Source organism: Camellia sinensis, chromosome 14 (assembly GCF_055761805.1).
Source record: "Camellia sinensis isolate YWXY chromosome 14, ASM5576180v1, whole genome shotgun sequence".
NCBI lineage: Eukaryota > Viridiplantae > Streptophyta > Magnoliopsida > Ericales > Theaceae > Camellia > Camellia sinensis.
In genome coordinates, this window is record NC_138974.1 from 59,681,602 (window position 1) to 59,694,665 (window position 13,064).

The following is a 13,064-nucleotide window of genomic DNA, read 5'->3' on the forward strand; positions in this document are numbered from 1 at the left end:
TTCGGGACAGCTTAACTACCTCCGTTTGCTCCGATTTTTGGCATGCACCTTGCTTCCTTCCTTTTGAGGGACATTGTGGCCCGGGAGACCACCTTCGTGGTCATACGCCACTTCCGGTGCCTAACAGCCTATTTTCGGGGCCTCGGATCGCGCGTTTTGGCCCCCGAACCCTCGTTTTGCATCGGTTAGGGTTCATTTTTGGTAGGGACCTTATTTTCATTGTTAGGAAGATGGTAGGATGGTGGGAGGCCACATTTTCCCCTGAAAAACTAGTTTTCTCATTTTCTCTCTCCAAAAGCCGATTTTTCTCACAGAAAGTTGGTTTTTCTCACTTTTGAGCCACAATTTCTGGTTTTTCATACCGCCATTGTGTTGTGCTCATCTGGGAGGCCACCAATATGGATAGGCAGACCAGTATTTCTTCTTAACCCTTTTGAACCCCTCTAAAAAGCTGGTTTTTCTCTCTCTTGGGTCACTTTTTCTAATTTTTCACCACAGGGCTGTGTTCTACTCATCTGGGAGGCCACCTTTCTGGGTAGGCCGACCAGTAATTTTGCTTGACCCTTTTGACCCCTGGTCGGCCGACCAGGGGGAGTGGCCGGCCGGCCACCTTAGCTGGTTGGCCAGCTTTCTACTTTTTGCTCTTCTCAAGTGTGTTCCAGCTGTGCCAGCTGTTTTGCACTTGACCCACTATCCGAGGGTTTTGTCCCTGTTTTGGTCCTTAAAAGGGGATTTTGACCCCTTTGCTTGGTTGGTAGGAGGAGTTTGACCCTTTTGGTCAAGCTTCTTGAGGAAGCTTGACCCTTTTGGTCAAGCTTCTTATAGAAGCTTTGAACCTCTCTCTTGGCTTCTCCAAGAAGCCTTACTTCTCTCCCTCTATATAACTAACCCTCCATCTCATTTTGCAAGGGTTAGACATTTGGTTAAGGCATATACACTCCATCCTCCATAGCCTTCTTCTCCAAGCTCCAAACCCTAATATTCTTGGCCATTTTACATTACACCTCTAAGCCTAACACCTTCACCATCCATTCCAGCACCTTGGAACTCATTTTCAGAGGTTCAAAGCTCACTTTCTTGATCCAGGGTTGGCTACATTGCTGTGCTACAAGGGTAAGTCCTCATTTTCCCAATTTTTGCATTATTTTACTCTATACCTTAGCTCCATTTGCAAGCATTTTCGAGCCTTGGTGTAAACTGAAAATAGTCTTATTTCGAGCTCCTCTTCATGTTTGTTTAAGAGTACTTTTCTGTTTGAGGTCTCCTACCCCCTTGTATGCTTTATCTCTCTTTTAGGGCTTATTTTGCATGATATATTAGCCTTATTTGTGAGCTTTTTTGGACCTCGACCTAAACTGAAGAAAGTCTTGTATTGACCTCCTCTTTAAGTTTGATTGAGGTCACTTTTCTATTTGGAGTCATCTTCTTCCTTGCATGCTTCATTTCCCCATGCTTTGAGCCATGCATGTGAGCATTTGCGTTGGCCTTGTTTTGGCCTCTCAGCCACTGAAATCCAATGGATTTTCAGTGGCCTTGATGTGTCTTTGAGCTCCAAAATCATAGAGAGGTGACCCTCTCACCCCTCATTCTCTTTACTAGCATTGTTGGCCTTCCAAAGGGAACCTATTTTGCATGCATTGAAGTCATGTTTCAGGCCTCATTCTGAGGGTTTTAAGGTCTGCCTAAGCTCTTTCAAGAGCCCATTTTTCCATATTTTGTCTTTGATGCATGTGTAGAGCAATCCTATTCAAGGCCTTTCAAAGGGGCTTTCATTTGCATGTTTCTTAGACCAATTTCAGGGCCTATTTGGCGGGTTTTAGGGCTTTCATAACTCATTTCTAGAGGTGGTTTTTCCATGTTACATTTCTATCTTGTATGTGCTTAATAACCCCTTGTATGGCCCTCTAAAGGAACTCATCATTTTTGCATGCATTGGTTGCATTTCAGTGGTTATTTGGATATTTTGACATGTTTTATTCACTGTTTTTGGCTGGTTTGATGAGTTCTCATACGCTTCATATACATGCCATGTAAACCATGCTTGCTAGCCGAATTTGCATGCTATTTTTGTCCATCATGTTAGCACTTTTTGGCCATGCTTTAAACTAGAAATGTGCATGTTTTGGGACTGTCTTGGCTCTGTCTTTGTACTTCATGGCCAAATAATGCTTGCTTCGCATAGTTATAATTCAATGCATGTGCCTAGCTTTGAGTTTCGGGGCTTATTTTATGCATCTGGTGCCATATTTTCATGTTTCGGGACTGTTTAGCATCATGTTTCAGTGCTGGAAATTACATGTTTGTATGCCATCTTTCATCCCTTGCCATGCTTTGGTAGAGTGGCATTTTATGCCTTAGGTTCGGTCCTTGGAATTCGTGCATGTGTGCATGCATTTCGATTCTCTCATTTTCATACCATGGTCACTGATATGAGTGTGGCTGAGGTCCACTCGTGTTGGTGTAAGTCCATCATGCATTGTGTATGTCATTTCAGTCCTTAGCATTGCGTGTGCTAGGTTGTATGTTAGAGCATTGTGTATGCCATGTTACATCAAGCATTGTGTATGCCATTTCATAGCATTGCGTATGCTAGGTTGTATGTTAGTCGCATTGTGTATGCCATCTCATTTGCATCGTGTTTGGGATAGGAGTTAGCCCAAACACGGGAAACGAGGGACGTTTCGTACTCCGAGTGACGGAACGTGTCTCAATTCCCTGTCGCCGACACTCCGGATTACCCACGATGGAGTTTAGGTCTTGTTGTGTTTTCATGTACATTCATTTCATATTGAGTCGTGCAATTCGACTCCTCGGCCATCATGCATCGATATGCGTGATTGGTGGCACAAGGATCGAGGACTACACTCCCTGAAGAGTAGTCATGCATACATATGTGAAAATACTTTGCCATGCCCCTTTGTTGCTCTCTGTTGCAGTAAATCAGAAATCAGCAGCCTTCTGGAGCATTGCGCAATATTCCAAGAACAATTGCGAACAGAGGCAAACTGGGGCATCGTAGTGGATTTTTGCGCAAGGCAACTCAAGCATGCATCATTCATCATTTGGAACAGAGCTGAGGCGGTCCATGAATTTGCGTGCTAATTTACCTGCTTTCCTAGATTAATTTGTTAATTAATTAGGATTTTGTATTTATTCGGACTGTACTATTTATTCGGACTGTATATTATTTATTCGGACCCTCCGAGCGAGGGCACAATTGTAATAAGTGTGCGTGCATGTGATGTATGTCTTCCAACCTCACGTCTTTCTCTCTTTTATTTACCAGCTTATGATGGTTAGATTAGGGCATGTTTCAATTAGCATACAGTATGATAGCATGTTTGCATTCATTCATCTATCTTGCATACACCGGGCTCGGCGCATCATACTAACTGTATTTGTATTTCAATTCCGAGTTGAATACTAGTTAGTTGTAGCATTTCACATGCCATCTTTAGAATAGCCGAGCCTATCTTAGTTGCATTTTGCATGTGTTGCATTAGGCATTTTTGTATAGTTAGGATCATGCATGGATTTCTAACATAGCTTTTGTTTTGGCTTGGAGTACTCGGTAAGTGTTTATGCTTAAGCATCCTTGCATGTGTGTGAGTGACTGCCATGATAGCATGCTTACCATAAGGCTATATGCTTATATGATATACCTGCCTGAATGCGTGTAGGTGAAGGTTGGATTACTTGAATTGGGATAATTCATTGAAATCCGCATTTTAGCCTACTTGCGAGTAGCAAACTTCAAACATTTCCAAACAAACGGATATGCAATGTTTTGTTCCAATTCAGGCGATCCAGTCTATACTTGTTTTGCTATGCGTATCACATAGTAATTCTAGCTAATTAATCGGAATAAAAACGCATGTGTTTTCAAAAACGAGATATCATGGTTAGTAGAGGCCGATCTTTGATCGGGCGAGCAGGGGTGCTCACGAAGTGACCTTCCCCAATCGTCCCCAAATTCCCGAGCCGAGGCAACTTTGGTGATGACGGACACGTGGCCTTAGGCAACGAGTCAGGGTTTCCTAAATTCCCTCAAAATAAATATTTAGGTGGCGACTCTGTATCTAGCAAAGCAGTCCATGTTTGGCACTTCTTTCTAAATAATCTGTTTTCCAAAACGATTTGTCGGATTTGGACTCTTTGATGAGTCATCGGTCTTGCATTACACTCTGCGAGATTAGATACAGGACCGTGACACAAATTGAGCCCGAACTGTAGCGAGGCCCGAAGGCGCGTCTACACCTATTAATCACATCACTAACTTAGAGCAACTCTAACATTGCCTAGCAAAAATACACAAAAAAGTAAACGCATAGTTTTGTCTCTACTTTGGTTAGTGTGTATTTTAACTAGGGTCATGCTAAGTAAGAATTTTGATAATGAATCTATTTTCATTAAATACATCTTGAAACTTGTTAAATCTTAGTTAATAAGTAGTCAAACTGCTGTGCTTTAACTAGTATATACTAACCAACATGAAAAAAAATAAAAAGAAAAAACAAGCAAGACTTACCAAAAAAGTGATGTACGAGTTCATGGGATACCTCCTCCAAGGCTGTTCTAGTTCTAATCTAGCCTAGTTTTTGGTGTGGTCCGATGGACTGGGTGGATTGTCTGATACCAAAATTGATGAAAAAGGATTGTGGATTGTCTAACACCAAAATGGATGCAGCAGACAGTAGAAGAAAAGAATAAGCAGAAAAGGGAAAGTAGCCAAACAAGAGTAGGGAAACAAGAGAAGAATAAGAAAAAAAGACGGCCTGAGAGAAAGAAGTGAAGTATATAAGTTCCGTTCTCAATATTATGGCAATAACTCTAATAATTCAATACACTCAAGTCCAATACACAGACCAAAGTAAAGGAACAATCCAATAAGGCAACAAAAAAAATATTAAGATATAAAAACCTAATTAAACTTTTAACTCCTTAATAAACTAAACTCTTAATTGTTGCCTCCTTCATGATCTCCATTAACCCCCTTATTCATTTTACCTTGTCAATTTTATAAAGTTGTACCACAGGACCTCTTGTCAGCAGTGGACCTTCATTCCACGTGAAAAATTGTTACGTCCATTCTAAATATCAAAGAATAAAAATTATGTTCTGCCTTTGGCAAAAAAGGTACTTTTTTTGCAAGCAAATCAGCGCGTAACTAATGATGATAGTGGAAACACCTTCAAGGAGTAGTGTCAAAAAAAGGTTGCAATCTACCATTTTCAGCCATTTGTCTTATATTATTCTCACACTTAGCGAGATTGTCCAAAGTTCGATCAGCCTTCTCAGCAGTCAACAGATTTTCTGATTTGCTGCTAGTCATTCCAACCGATATAAGAATTGCTCCATTAACAGAACCAATCTTTTCACACAAAGTTTCAAACTTGGAGAGCTCAAACAGCAGAGAGACAGCCTCTTGCCTCTCTTTCGATTGCTTATGAGACAAGAACTTAACTATTGTTCATACTGTGTCCTCTTCAGCCATTATCTCCTAAATAAAATTAAAATTAAAAAAAAAAAGTCATAAATAAGAGGCATTAATTGCAGCCATGCCCTGATTGTTGGATAATTTGAACAATGACCCACCTTATTATCAAAGTCTTCCTCTGCTACAATTCGAAGAGTTTCCAAAGCTTCGCAATGAACTCTACGACTACTGCTCTTCAACATGTCAACAATCGTAGGTATCAGCTCCGCGTTGCGAATAACATGCTTATTTGACCAGCTGTTATGGTGGAGGTACTAGACAAACTTCAAACTCTGCATAATTTCATTCTCTGGACTGGTTAGATATAATGACTTTCGAGCCATATCAAGTTGAACGGCTTCATTCCTGGCATTCCATTCTTCAATGGTGTTCCGCAGAGCTATACTCGGGTTCATTTTTGTATTTCTTAATTCTTTTAGAGTCAACGGACAAAACAGCGTTTTTCCGCTCTCCTTGCATTCTTTGAGCCACTTTTCAATGGCTTCTCACTCAAAAGTTTGACCATTTTCTAAGGTAACAGGATCGCGCATAATTTGTTTTGTTAAAAGGCATATAAATGCATCATATATAGGCTCTATGTGTAATCTCTCAAAATGATAGCTCTCATTTGACTGGCTACCAAGGTCATAACTTCCAACGTAGCATCCAGCCATCAGATATTAAGTACCTGTCAAAAAAAAAAATCAAAACTACTACACCACTGGGGATTATACATAGAAAGGTGAAAAATATTCAATTCCTGAAAGGAAAAAATAAAGCATTGGCAACAACGATATATGAATGAGGCCTACATAAATTTGTGATTTGAAGAGAATAATTTTAGGGAGGGAAGAAATAAAAAGATAGCTTGCAAGGATGTCAAAAAGTCTAGTAGCATTAATTGTTACAAGTCTTGACAATTATAGATGTTCCAAGGATGTCAAAAAGTCTAGTAGCATTAACTGTTACAACAATTTCGGTAACAATTGCATAAAAGGAATGCTTTCTCTAAGACCTTTATTATTTACCTTCTTTTTTTTTTTAGTTTAAAGCGTGGAAATAAACAGCTAAGGGATTATGTTCAAGAAATCAAAGCACATCAAACATAGATTTGGCAAGTTCAAAGAGAAATAGATGGCATTTTGATGTTACTCATAGTGATAGCATTTTAATGTTTAAATCTGACTTAAACTATTTTAATGTTACTCGTTTGGGAACAGGCCAATTTAGTAACTTTTTGGCTATTTAGCTAAAATATAAGCTAAAAAAAACTAGTATGTTTGGGATGACTTTTTGGCTTTTTACGAAAAGATGTACAAAAAGTAGAGAGAAAAGAGAATCTTTGACTTTTTGGTATAGGTTGTTAGCTTTTTGGCTAATTTAGTAACTTTTTGGCTTTTTGACTAAAATGGAAGGTTCCCAAACGGGGCCTAAGAATTATAAATTGTACTTTATTCTTTTACCCATTTTCATATTGTTCTAGAAGTTTGTTACTTTCTAACAAGAATTTCATATATTTGCATTGGGCAGTAGATTAGAAATCTAAGGCTTTGCTGCACTTTCTACAGTATGTAAATGCTCCCTGTTGTGCTTATAACCTCAATCGGATGCGCTCGGTGAGGTTTTTAGAAACATGGAAGCCAGATTCTGTACTGGAGAAGAAACTTTTGAGAATGAATTTCAGAAGCAAACATCTAAAATGTGTTTAATGTCACGTATTCAGTTAATTTCTGGCACAAGATTCATACACCGGTAGATGCTTGGCTTGCTTGACAGAAACTAGAGTTCTGCGTCGTAGGAGACATTTCAATATGCAAGCCATACCCGAGGTAGGGATACTTGAGTTTCAGATACCTATCCTCCATTTTCCACTCTTTTAATTTACTGAAAAAAAAGTCATACCCAATGCATAAGGCTTCCTGGGAACCGACCCTCTGGGAAGTCTCAAGTAGCTAAATTAATATACCAAATTGGAAATTGTGAAAAAAATTTATTCATTGAATCATACACTCTTGAATTTCATTTAATCATACACTCATATAAAGCAAATTGTGAATAAACTGTGAATACAATCATATAAAGCAAATTGTGAATAAACTCTATTCATCAAATCATACACTCATAGTCTTACACTCATATAAAGCAAATAACATGAATGAATCATTAACTTAACAAGTCTATATTCAAGCACCCATTTTTTCATAACCAGTCCAAAGAAATCATATATGGGACACTGCGTGTCTCAGTAGTTTTCGAAATTAGGGAAAACAACGAAATTAGTTTTGAAATTTAGGGAAAACAAAGATAGAAAAATCAGAGAAATTGAGTGTGAAAGAGAGACAGAGGACCCATACCTAAAAAGAGAAAAATAGAGAAATAACCGAATAAGCGACGCCAGCAGCGTTAACGATTGCTTGAAGGAGAACGCGAGTGACGTCGGTGGCAGCACTGAAGGAGGAGAACGGGTGACATCGGTGGCGGTGCTAAAGAAGAAGAATAAGCTGAAGGGGGAGAAGGGGGCAGCTGAAGGAATGTGTGTTTTGCAAGAGATGGATGAGAGGAAAATTGAATCACCAAAAAACAAAAACAAAAACAAAAAAAATTAAAAAAAAAGAAGAAGAGGGGAATTAGTAGGGTTCTGTTTTTTCATTACCCCCAATATCTCAAATTCTCTCTCTAAAATTGGCAATAAAATAATTTTATCACCAAAAATTTTAAAATATCAAAATTATTAACGACGAAAATATATTCTTTATCAAATATTTTTAAAATATTTAAAATTAATTTTTTTTAAAAAAATATTTAAAATTATTGGTGACAAAAACATATTCCTCACTAATAATTTTATAATTGGTGACAACTTTTTTTCTCATCAAAAGTCTCAAAATTTTGGTGCCATCCAAAAAAATTAAAGAGAAAACCTTTAGTGACGAATTTAATTTTTTTCTCACCTAAAAGAAGTATTTATTGTCGAAATAAATTCCGTCACCTATTAGTTTTACTTTTTTATTATATGTGATAAAATTTTATAATTCGTCACGGATTATTCTTATTTAGTACCGAAATTTATTTTCTTCGCTATATTTTATCACCATAGGTTACTTAGAGAGCTAATTAACTTGTGTTTTGTTTTGAGAGAGAGGAGAGAGGAAAACTGATAAACAAAAAAAAATGGGAGAAAAATTAGTAGTCTATTTTTTTTATTACCGCCTAATATGTCAAAATTTTCCTTCCAAAATTAGTGACAAAATAATTTTCTCACTAAAAAGTCTCAAAATATTAAAAATTATTAGTTACAATAACATATTTCTCACCAAATATTCTTCAAATATTTAAAATCAAGTTTCTCAAAAATATATATATATATATATATAAAAAATTATTAGTGATGAAAATATATTCCTCACTTATAATTTTATAATCGGTGACAATTTTTTTTCTCAACAAAAGTCTCAAAATTTTGGCACCACCAAACAAGAATTAGCGGAAAAACCATGGGTGACAAAACTTAATTTTTCCTCACCTAAAAGAAGTATTTGTTGACGAAAATAAATTTCGTCACCTATTTTTTTTCTTATTATATGTGACAAAATTTTATAATTCATCACGAATTATTGTTATTTAGTGACGAAATTTATTTTCTTCACTACTTTTCATCACCATAGGTTACTTTTGTTGTAGTGTGCGTTGTCACCAGCCGTCAAAGGTCTGTTCCCTACCATGACCTCGGGCACCCAAATCATGCTATGGGGAAAGCTGTTGCTACCTTTAGGGTGGTCAGATCTTGGCTTCTTTGTCGGAGGGACGTCGGGCGATAGGGCCTCGGCTGGCTTCTTATCGACAGCAGGAGTATTCTTTTCAGACTCAGCCAGTTTTGAGATCGGTACAGTTTCCTCAGAATCAACCTGAGTCACTATAGCCTTGGCCTTAGCCTTCTTGACTCTCTTAGGCTTTGGCTTGGATTGAGAGAGAGAAGAGGATGATTGAACAGTCACTACCCTAGGGACATTGGCTAGAAGGTCCTCAACGACGGCTGGTTTGCGACCCATTTCGTCAGCAGTGGCAGCAAGTGTAACTTTGGTGCCGAAGTGAATAGTGGGAAGGGCGATGAGAGGATTGGCTAGATCGTAGGCCAACGCATCAAGATCTTGTCGTTTGCAGCTACGAGTTCGGCCTGCTGGTACGTTTGGTGAAGCACGACGTCGGCATCGATGCTGAGATGATGAGATTAGTTGAGCTGGAGCAGAAGTGAAGGGTTGCTCTACTGGGTCTGATGAAGAGGCCAGATCTGGCCTTGGCGATGAAGCAACTGTTGGAGTTGTTGCTGATGGGGAAGTCTTGCTTCGGCGTGGGGCGGACCTATAGGTCGAGATATAATTAAGCAGCAAAAGGGCTTTACGCTTATTAATATCCAAACCTAAAATCCTTTTTAGATCGGGGCTAGGAAAGAAGGTCTGTCGAAAATCCTTTACTGGCTAGGGAAGAGCTGTAAAAAGAAGTGAGAATAAGAACATTACAAAAAATAGATATATACTGACAAATCCTAGCCAAAATATGATTAAAAGGGTAACTTAGCTCTTACCATCACCTTCTTTAAACACCAATCAGCGCAGAGGATAGAGATGAGGGTCGTCATCAGGTGTAAATTCCCAGTTTCCTGAGACGATAAAGTAATCATCTCCAGCACCCTTGTTAGAGTCTGGAAGGTCGGCTATTAGTTTGTAGGCAGTGGATCTAGGCTTGAGGTAGTATATGTAGCCTTTTTCAGACTCAAGGTTTCACATGGTATAGCAGAATTGGATGTCGGCTAAAGTGATCCTAACTTTTTCTCGGTGTGCTAGTTCAGTTATGCCATTGATGACCCTATATGAGTTTATGGCAAGTTGCATGGGGTTAAGCTTGTAAAAGTTGAGGATTTCATGCAAAGAAAGTATCAAGGGGAAACCAAAGTCCACATTCGATAAAGGCAACCATTGGAAAGGGCATGGAGTCTCCATCCGACATAATAGAGTCCTCCTCCCCAGCCAACCTAATCTAGACGTCGGCTGGGATAGAAAACTCTCTCCTAAAGTGCTCGAGTTTTTCTGGGGTATCTACCATCCACTTAAACATACCCATTATCTCGACTTAGAGTGTTTTAGGGTAAATGTTAGAGAGAAGAAAATGGTAGGGATTGAGAACCTCAGCTAAAACCTAAACTGGAACTGGGGCGAGGGTTTTTGAAGATCAAAGGGGAATTTGTTTCAATTTTCCTAAAGAATGTGATTTCTATCAAATCCCAAACCTAAGTCTATACGAAAACAAGAATCAAAGGCAAGAATATGGAAACAAGTCAAAGAAAAACAAAAAAGAACATGATTCAGAATCAAGAAAGCAACATTTTTCAAGAAACATTGAGTAGGTGTGTGCGGATGCTCAAAAGCCAAGAACAGTGGCAAAATTGTTAAAGCTTCAAATTTATGAGCACTATGTATGTCTGTGCGAAAATCACGAACAATGTGAATAGATACAAGGATATATTGAACAGCACGAATTATAGACAAACACGAGATTCAAATACAGCGAAGATTCAAGAACACAAACTGATTTGCAATGGCAGCGAACAACATGTAAACAGGTAATAGATTTGAAACAAATCAAAGGAATAATGAAAGACTGAACTTAAAGAGGAAAGAAATTGTGAACTTACCAAATGAAATGAGCGCCGATATGGGGATCACCGGAGTCAGACGGCGCGAATGGCCAAAAACAAATGATGAAAATGTCATTGGAGAAGGTAATCAGAGCAAGTGCAGAGCTTCGAAGGTATGAAAATGGCAGAATCTAGAGAGCGAAAATTTGAGCACGAGAGAAAGAAATCAAATTTTGCAAAAGTAAAGAGGCAAAGAGAGAGAGAAAGAGTTTTGTTAAAACTTGAAAAGGCGGCGAACCATAATGAAATGCCTTGGACAACGTGCTTGTCAGGCGGCGTGCGCAGAAGTGATGCGACCTGATAGTGCGTGTTAGGTACGAACCAATGAGAAAGGGACGCGTAGAGGAAACGGTTGAGTAAACTGCGCATGACAACTCATGCGCAGTTAAAACCCTTGGAGTTCTTGATTAATGAAGTAAAAACCTCGGCTAGAGGAACGATCTCAGTGGAGATGTTTAAAGAACTTGACTCTGGGTTCCTGATCCTTGATAAAAATGGGCAGTTGAATCTTGGGAACTCAAAACCGGCGAGTAGTGACTTCGGTAGAAGGGAATAATGAATTTTAGCCGACATGGTGTATAAGCAAGCGGTGTAGGTTCCATTACCTTAGGTTGCCAAGGTAATAGAACCTAAAGGCCAATTATGGGGACATATTTTGTGAATGATAGCGCATGGCTAAGGTGATTCCGAGATGCCACGTGGCCTAATCCTGGCACCGAGGTGATCTCGGCTAGGCTGAGGTTACCTGCGGAGATATCGGAATCCGAAATAAGCGGATAAGGGACAAGAGTCTTATAACATGGGAAGATCTCAGTTTAGATAAAGATAAAGCTCTTAGGGAGTTTATCCCTATCTAGCTGAGAGTCCAAGATAAACATTGAACCTAAGTCCACTTAGGTGAGGCTTCTGTAGGGATCAAGTCACTGTTGGCTATAAAAGCAGGGCACCCTCGTGGGTTTAAGGTATGTTTTTTTTTTTTTTATATATGTGATATACTGTGAGCAATACGTTCTTTCTTATGAGTTAAGCATAATTAGTTATCTTTAAGGGATATTTGATTACTGACTTGAGTGTCAAAGTGCCCCTAGGTGGACGAGCCATCGCCAGATTCTTTCCTTTCTGTGACAGATTATTCGAAATTAATCTATTCTACCGGTGTTCTCCAGATGAGTTTCTCCTTTGGTTGTGTAGTCGGAAATTAATACCCATAGGTGGGTAGCTTGAAAATTGAAATTTTAAAAATTGAGATTTTAATGATAATTTTAAATATATATAAAGATAAATTATAAATACATTCTTGAAGTTTGATTAAAATATAAATTGTCCTCTATATTTTTGAAAATTACATTTCACCCTCTTAAAGTTTCTAGTTTCATAATAAATTGCTCCTCTTATTGATAAATTATTAAGTCAATTAATAGTTTTTAATGATATTAGAAATATATTGTAATTAATAATTTAAGTAATTTTATTATTGTATAGGAGAGCAATTATAAATTTTATTTTTTTAGTTAATTTTATTAAATAAAAAATTCTGACAAAAAGATATTTGTAACTTTCTAAATTATAAAAGAACAATCTGTATTTTAAACAAATTTCAATGAATGTATTTATAATTTATCCTATAAATAAATAAAACTATAGTAACTAAAATATAAAAATAAATAAAATACCAAGAGTGTAAAATTATATGATATAATACTGTAGTATAAATAAAGGAACAGATTCCCGCTAGCCAACTATGTAGATTGGACCATACTGTTCGAATCACGACGTCCATTACCGATGCTGTTTCGATAATTGAAATTATTAAATATGTAAAATTTGTTAATTATTTTATTTTTATAAAAAAATTACATTAATTAGATATTAATAATTACTTGATCAAATCCAATT

General features: G+C 37.8%; 1 pseudogene across 1 annotated transcript in view; it reads right to left on the reverse strand.

The window, feature by feature from the left end:
• The window catches only part of LOC114316665 (U-box domain-containing protein 44-like), a 31,809-nt pseudogene extending 23,735 nt beyond the window's left edge, over positions 1-8,074 (reverse strand). The window contains exons 1-3 of the transcript XR_014350644.1: positions 7,831-8,074; positions 5,596-6,164; positions 5,190-5,500 (exon numbers count right to left, since the gene is read on the reverse strand). The product of XR_014350644.1 is annotated as a U-box domain-containing protein 44-like (transcript). The remainder of the gene's footprint in view (positions 1-5,189; positions 5,501-5,595; positions 6,165-7,830) is intronic.
• Positions 8,075-13,064: the final 4,990 nt, after the last annotated feature.